Source organism: Callithrix jacchus, chromosome 2 (genome assembly GCF_049354715.1).
Source record: "Callithrix jacchus isolate 240 chromosome 2, calJac240_pri, whole genome shotgun sequence".
Classification (NCBI taxonomy): Eukaryota; Metazoa; Chordata; class Mammalia; order Primates; family Cebidae; genus Callithrix; species Callithrix jacchus.
Genome location: NC_133503.1, coordinates 75,391,078 through 75,397,238, shown reverse-complemented (window position 1 = coordinate 75,397,238; position 6,161 = coordinate 75,391,078). Strand labels below are relative to the sequence as shown.

The 6,161-nt window shown below is 43.0% G+C and overlaps 1 pseudogene; it reads right to left on the bottom strand.

Moving 5' to 3' along the window:
* Positions 1-2,953: 2,953 nt before the first annotated feature.
* Positions 2,954-4,403, bottom strand: LOC100402069 (keratin, type I cytoskeletal 19 pseudogene; annotated as a pseudogene).
* Between the last annotated feature and the right edge of the window lie 1,758 nt (positions 4,404-6,161).

Sequence of the window (6,161 nt, the reverse complement as noted above, 5' to 3'; positions counted from 1 at the left end):
TGCTTAACTCTTTTTTTTTTTTTTTATATTTCTAATTTTTGTGTCATGAGATTTGTTAGTTTAAAAATAATTCCTAGGATATGTATCTTACTTCAAAAGACCTTCAAAAACCTTGCTATGACATCAGCACATTACCTGTCTGATATGAAAAACAAAATCAAAAAATATTTTTCCTGTTTTCTTTTGTATTTTTATAATTTTCTTTTCTTTTCTTTTCTTTTTTAAAGAGGGGAAAAAAAGAAAAAGAAGGGGAAAAAAAGAAAAAGAGGGAAAAAGGAATATTACTTCATTCCTAAAATGGGTTTCAATAATGGCCAATCAATATTTTGAGTGTTTAAAGTGGTTAATGCATATTTTATGTGTTTAAAATGGAGACCTCTATTGGGTTTATTTGTTCTGACTCTGAGTTCAAGTCCTGGATATGGTTATCAATTTGTTGTCTCGTTGAATCTAAATCTCATTATGTGTCTTATGTATCTGGGTGTTAAGATCTCTTATTGTTACATTAATCCTTTTACCCTTGCATGCTTGTAGCTTTGGAATCTATTTTGTTTAAGTGTGAAAATTGCAACTCCTGCTTTTTATTTATTTATTTTTGCTCTCCATTTGGTTGGTGAGTTTTTTTCCATCCCCTTGTTTTGAGTCTTTGTATATCTTTAGATATATCGTTAGATTTTGTGGATAATGTATATTTTGTGTGTTTAAAATGGAGAGCTCTATTGAGTTTATTTGTTCTGGATCTTAGTTCCAGTCCCAGATATCATTATCAATTTTCTGTCTCGTTGAATCTAAATCTCATTATGGGTCTTATGTATCTGGGTGTTAATATCTCTTATTATTACATTAATCCTTTAACCCTTGTATCCTTGTAGCTTTGAAATCTATTTTGTCAAATGTGAAAATTGCAACTCCTGCTTTTTAGTTATTTATTTTTGCTGTCCATTTGATTGGTACGTTTTTTTTTTTCCAATCCTTTATTTTGAGTCTATGTATATCTTTGGATATACCATTAGATTTTGTCTGTATCTTTTGATTGGGAGATTTGGTCGATTTAAATTTAGGGTTGCTGCCATTTGATATTAACTGGCTATTTTGTCCTTTCGTTGATAAAAATTCTTCTTTATGTTAATGCTCTTTACTTTTTGGTGTATTTTTAGAAAGGGTCATACTGGTTGTTCCTTTCTGTGTATAATGCTTCTTTTAGAAGTTCTTGTAAAGCAGGCCTGGTGGTAATAAAATCTCTGAGTACTTGCTTGTTCCTAAAAGATTTTATTTTTCCTTCAAATGTAAAGCTTAAATTGGCAGGATATGAAATTCTGGGCTGAAAGTTCTGTTGATTAAGTATATTGAATATTGGCCCCCACTCTCTTCTAGCTTGTAGGGTTTCCGTTGAGAGATCTGCTGTAAGCCTAATAGGCTTACCTTTATGGGTAACTTGATCTTTCTCTCTGGCTGCCCTTAATATTTTCTCCTTCATTTCGATCTTGGTGAATCTAACGATTATGTGCCTTGGGGTTGGTCTTCTTGAGGAATATCTTTGTGGTGTTCTCTGTATTGCCTGGGGTTGAATAGTGTCCTGCTTTGCTAAATTAGGAAAATTTTCCTGGATAATGTCCTGGAGAGTATTTTCCAGCTTGATTTCATTCTCTCCGTCACATTCAGGTACACCAATCAAGCGTATATTAGGTCTTTTCACATAGTCCCATATTGCTTGGAGACTTTGCTCATTCCTTTTTATCCTTTTTTCTCTATTCTTGTCTTGTCATTTTGTTTCATTAAGTTGGTTTTCGACCTCTGATACCCTTTCTTCTGCTTGATCCATTCGGCTGTTTAAGCTTGTACATATTTCACTAAGTTCTCGTGTTGTATTTTTCAACTCCATAAGTTCATTTGTATTCCTCTCTATATTGTCTATTCTTTTCAACATTTCATCTAACCTTTTTTCCAAGTTCTTAGTTTCTTTACATTGGGTTAGAACAAGTTCCTTTAACTCCCAGAAGTTTCTTATCATCCACCTTTTAAAGCCTGCTTCAGATAATGGAACACAGTCCTTTTCCATCAGGGCTTGTTCCGTTACTGATGAGTCCTTTTCCATCAGGGCTTGTTCCATTGCTGATGAGTTCTGATTTTGAGTATACTCGGCCTTCTTAGGCTGTTTTTTTCCCTTCATTGTAGATGAACCGCCTTTCTAATTAGGTTTCTGAGTCGACGTCCAACTTATTGATTCCCAGTGCTGGGATCCGAGCAACCCACTGTGGCGGCCTAAATAGCAGCGATAAGACTGATGGTGCTCTTCTGCCCGGGAATCTCTGGTCTGGCTTCCCTCTTGAGTCCGCAACAAGCGGCTCTGATTTCCCAGAGCTCCAAACTCCGGTCAGTAGGGGAAGCAGTCCCGTTGGCTCTGCATGAAGAGCTGCTGCGCCAAGACGCCGGCAAAACCGCTGCGGCGGCCACAAGAGTCGCATTGGCGACCCGTGGGGCTCCTCCACTGGGAATCGGCTAATCGGTGAGTGACGAAAATTCGCCTAAAGATGTGGCGTTGTCTCGTTCTCTGAGCTTTCACTGGGAGCTACAATCCTGAGCTGTTAGTGGTCGGCCATCTTGGATCCAGATCCGCTTAACTCTTTTATCTCCGAACATTGAATGAGATACATTCGTAGATGCTGTTCTCTATTTTTATGTTATCGGACCAATGTTCTATATAAATAATTAAGATGTAACCATTTAATAGTCTGTAACAATCAACCTCAGTACTGTCACTACAATATTACATTCTGCATATGTCATTCTATTGTGTCAGATACCAAATTTTAGTGAGGTATCACTAAGGCACATAGTAGAAAACAAAATTGGTTAATTACTCATGTTCCTTTCACTGTGATTTGGAAATGATTTAATCTTTATAGAATGAGACCCTTTTTTGGACTTGCTTTTTTTATTAAAATGGCTCAATATGTGTTGATACGAAAAAAAATTAACATTTCTACCATACAAAAATTATTTGCAATTTATCAATCTATAAGTTAACATCTAATTTTAGTCCAGTCTTAACAGAAAATGGCAAGTTATTTACTTCTTTTCCCCGTTGAACCATAAAATTTAGTTGGCAGGTCAGGGGAAGCTCAGGGGTAAGTGTCCCTTCCTTCCCATTTCCCCATCCAGGAGACACCCTCTGAAGGACAGCAGAAGCTCCCGGCCTGCTGCCTCCTCAGAGGACCTTGGAGGCAGACAGGTTGTTGTAGCGATCTTCCTGATCCTCGACCAGGCTGCGGTAGGTGGCGATCTCCTGCTCCAGCCGCGACTTGACGTCCATGACCCGCTGGTACTCTTGATTCTGCCTCTCACTATCAGCCCGCACATCACCCAGCAAGGCTTCAATACCGCTGATCCGCGCCTGGATCTCCGCCAGCTGGACTCCAAAGTGAACCTCCATTTCTGCCAGTGTGCCTTCCAAGCCGGCTTTCGTGCTCAGCAGTGACTGCAGCTCGATCTCAACACCCTGGAGGGTGCGCCACAGGTCAGCGACCTCGGTCTTGTTCATTTGGAGCTGCTCCGTGTGGCCAGCGACCTCCCGGTTCAGTTCTTCAGTCCGGCTGGTGAACCAGGATTCAGCATCCTTCCGGTTCTGCCCCACCAGGACCTCACATTGACTTCGCATGTCACTCAGGATCTTGACGAGATTGGCACCCGGAGCCAAATCCACCTCCACAGGGACCTTGCCTCCCACTTGGCCCCTCAGCACACTGATTTCCTCCTCATGGTTCTTCTTCAGATAGGCTAGCTCTTCCTTCAGCGCTTCGATCTGCATCTCCAGATGGCTCCTGGCCAGGGTCAGCTCATCCAGCATCCTGCGCAGGCCTTTGATGTTGGCCTCCCCGCTCATGCGCAAAGCCTGCTCCGTCTCAAACTTGGTTCGAAGTCATCTGCAGCCAGATGGGCGCTGTCGATCTGCAGGACAATCCTGGAGTTCTCAATGGTGGCACCAAGAATCTTGTCCCGCAGGTCCTGGATGGTCTTGTAGTAGTGGCTGTAGTAGTGGGAGGGCCGGGTCCCCTGCTTCAGGTACCAGTCGCGGATCTTTTCCAACTCGCCTTTGGCCACCTCCAGGGCGCGCACCTTGTCCAGGTAGGTGGCCAGGCGGTCGTTGAGGTTCTGCATGGTGAGCTTCTCGTTGCCCGCTAGCAGCACATCGGCTGCGGCCAGGATGCCACCGTAGCCCTCTGGAGGAGGACGAGGACACGAAGCGGGCAGAGGACACGGACATGCCGTGTATGCTGGGCGCGCGAAAGGCGACCCCCCTGGCCAAAAATGCACGGAGCCGCCGCCCAGGCCTGGACGACGACTGGCAATAGCTGTAGGAGGTCATGGCGAGGCGGAGCATAGACGGAGCCACTTTGGTACCAGAGGCTGCCATCACGGGAGAGCCAAGTTAGTTACATTTTCTTTGAGAATCATATGACTGTTAAACGGACTCATTAGACAATGTTTTGGTATGATATCGAAAGGGCAAGCGGGGCGTGGTGGCGCGTACCTGTAGTCCCAGCTACTCGGGAGGCCGAGGTGGGAGGATCACTTTGAGCCCAGGAGTTCTGGGCTGCAGTGCGCTATGCTGATGTGGTGTCTGCACTAATTTCGGCATCAATATGGTGACTTCCAGGGAGCGGGGGACCAGCAGGTTGCCTAAGGAGGGGTGAACCGGCCCAGGTCAAAAACAGAGCAGGTCAAAACTCCCGTGCTAATCAGTAATGAGATCGTGCCTGTGAATAGCCACTGCACTCCCGCCTGGGCAACATAGCGAGACCCCATGTCTTAAAAAAATAAAAATATATAATTAAACAAAAATAAGAAAGGGCAAGCAATAATTTTGCCACATCTCCAAATTTTGGGTAAAATTTTTTGTATTTATTGCTGTTTGTTTATAGTGTTTTTTTTATATTCAATTTTCTTTTCCTTTTTTTTTTTTTTTTTTGAGACAGAGTTTTGCTCTTGTTGCCGAGGCTGGGGTGCAATGGTGCAATCGTGCCTTACTGCAACCTCCACCTCCTGGGTTCAAGAGATTCTGCTGCCTCATCCTCCTGAGTAGCTGGAATCCACTTCCATGCCCACCTACTTTTTTTTTTTTTGAGACGGAGTCTCACTCTGTCACCAGGCTGGAGCTGGAGTGCAGTGGCATGATCTAGTCTCACTGCAACCTCCATTCCCTGGGTTCAAACGATTCTCCTGCCTCAGCCTAATGAGTAGCTGGAAATACAGGTGCTCACCACCACACCCAGCTAATTTTTGTATTTTTAGTAGAGAAGGGCTTTCACCATGTTAGCCATGATGGGCTTGATCTCCTGACCTCAGGTAATCCACCTGCCTCGGCCTCCCGGAGTTCTGGGATTACAGGCGTGAGCCACCATGCCCGGTCTTGTATTCATTTTTTCTATCTTTTCTTTGATTGTTTTTGTCTAGTGGTGTTATGCTTACCAAAGTTCACTATATATGTGTGTTTATGTAAATATATATGCATATGTATATGTATTCACCTTTTTTGTATTATATGGTTTTATTTTTGAAATTTAATTTGTGAACCATTAAATAAATATATATATATATATATATATATATTTTTTTTTTTTTGAGATGGAGTTTCGCTGTTGTTACCCAGACTGGAGTGCAATGGCACGATCTCGGCTCACTGCAACCTCCGCCTTCTGGATTCAAGCAATTCTCCTGCCTCAGCCTCCTGAGTAGCTGGGACTACAGGCGCACACCACCATGCCCAGCTAATTTTTGTATTTTTAGTAGAGATGGGGTTTCACCTTGTTGACCAGGATGGTCTCGATCTCTTAACCTTGTGATCCACCCACCTCGGCCTCCTAAAGTGCTGGGATTACAGGCGTGAGCCACCACGCCCGGCCCACCGTTAAATATTTGATTTATCAGAAATATTTTCTTAGATATGGCTTGAGGTGGGGCACTAATGTTTTCCCCAAGGCGTTAGCTAATGTTTCAACATCACCCTCCTCCTGTACTTAAGTGAAATGCCATGTATCATAGACTAAATTCTCATACTTGAATTTCTTTCTTGACTCTTATTTCTGGTCCACTGGATTAGCCTTTGTCTTTTCTGGTGCCTGTTCTAATTATCACTGTTTCATTACATTGTGTCCTCTCTT